General features: G+C 48.2%; 1 pseudogene; it reads right to left on the reverse strand.

Moving 5' to 3' along the window:
- Positions 1 to 216: 216 nt before the first annotated feature.
- On the reverse strand, positions 217 to 1197 carry LOC123441578 (annotated as a pseudogene).
- Between the last annotated feature and the right edge of the window lie 671 nt (positions 1198 to 1868).

Consider the following 1868-nt stretch of genomic DNA (forward strand, 5'->3'; position numbering starts at 1 on the left):
AACATCCAGGGTGTATTAGTATAAGGTCAGATACGAATCATCACTAAATATATTTACCACAAACAAGAAACGTGGTTTTCCAATGTAAGAATAACACTGAAATTGCTCTGACTAATATTAATGCTTGTACCTCATCTGGTTCCCTAACATTCTCGTCCAAGTTCTTCTCATATTGTTACGAAGATGCGCCTTTGGTTCCTTCCTCTTGGATCAGTGTTATGCATGCACGGTGCCATTTCTTCTCGGAGGTCTACCAGGAATAGACCCTGGCTTGAACCTTGACGCCTCATGCCTCGCAAGCTCCGGCGGCACGGGACTATTGCTCTGCACAAGCATCTGCTTAAGTTCATAGAAAATGTCAGTGTCCTCCATGGTCAAAAACGATGTCGAGAGCCCCTTCTTCCGGGCACGTTTGGTCCTCCCGATACGATGCGTGTACAGATCGATCGAGCTGGGCATCTCGTAGTTGATCTCGTGAGCGACCTCCGGGACGTCAATGCCGCGGGCGGCCAGGTCGGTGGCCACGAGTGCGTTGAACCTGCCGTTCCTGAACCCGTCGAGGCTGGCCTTCCTCTCGTCCTACGACTTCCCCCCATGCAGCGCCGTCACCCTGCTCAACCCCGCGTATTCCAAATCATTGGTCAGCTTCTCCACGGAGTTCTTCGTGTTGTAGAACACAATGGCCGTCCTTCTGTCCTTGCCGAGGTCAGCGAGGATCCTCGTCAGCCGTGGCATCTTCTCGTGCACCTTCACCATGACCACGTTCTGGGCGACGAGGTCCGCCGCCTTGCCGGCGAAGCCGACCGTGACGGCCACCGGGTTCCGGAGATACTTCCTGGCGAGCCGCTCCATTGCCGGCGGCATGGTAGCGCTGAACAAGTGGGTCGTCATGTATGTCCTCGCCTCGTCCAGCTCCTCGTCCGTGTTGTCCGGTTTCAGGTGGCTTGGAGGCATCTCGTCGAGCACGCCGACGACCTGCGGCTCGAACCCCATGTCGATCATCCTGTCGGCCTCGTCGAGCACCACGTAGTTGCACCGGTTGAGTATGGCGTACCTGCTCTCCAGGCAGTCGAGGAGCGTGTCCGGCGTCGCGACGATGACCTCGCACCCCCGCTCGAGCATGCTCGCCTGCTTCTGGATCGTCGACTGGTCGTCCGCCTTGCCACCCACGGTGGACACGACCCTTTCAGCTTTCATCCTCAATTCTTCTCAATTGTTGTCTCTTTATTCGTCTCTCAATTATTCTGGCGCCTTGTTCTAGTTTTTCTCTCAGGTGGCTCATGATCTCTTCATTCTCTTGTTTCTCCATTAATTCGTGGTGTTCCCATTCAATTGTGAATTCTTACCGGTGCTTCCTCCAGTCATGCTTCAAGTGGTGTTTTTCTCTCTGTTTCTCCAAGATTCTTATCTACCAAATTGATAAAGGTGGCATACCAGTAGGACCTATCCTTTGTTGTGGTGTGTAGAGTTAATGATATACTTTAAATCTACCTAATGTGTACAGTCAATGATAGTGAAAACCGTTAACATGTGAAGATTTTATCTTTTCTTTTGGAAGCATGTATTGTATGGATTAAATGCATTCTCTGTGTCCATTCATGGACAAAGGAAAAAGACGAAGCGGAAACCTTAAGATCTTTTTAAGTACTAAGAAAAGGCATTAAAAAGTCTTGGAATTTTCTAGTCATATTTAAAGATAATACTATGATATCTAATATTCTCTTTGTTTTTATTTACTCTGCGCATTAGGTTTGTCTAGAATCAAACTTTATATACTTTTCAAGAATGAAGGATTATTAGAATCATCCTTGCATATATTTTCACATCATATAATTTTATTACTATAAATATGTATATCGGGGCGTCTC

Source organism: Hordeum vulgare, chromosome 3H, assembly GCF_904849725.1.
Source record: "Hordeum vulgare subsp. vulgare chromosome 3H, MorexV3_pseudomolecules_assembly, whole genome shotgun sequence".
Taxonomy (NCBI): Eukaryota; Viridiplantae; Streptophyta; class Magnoliopsida; order Poales; family Poaceae; genus Hordeum; species Hordeum vulgare.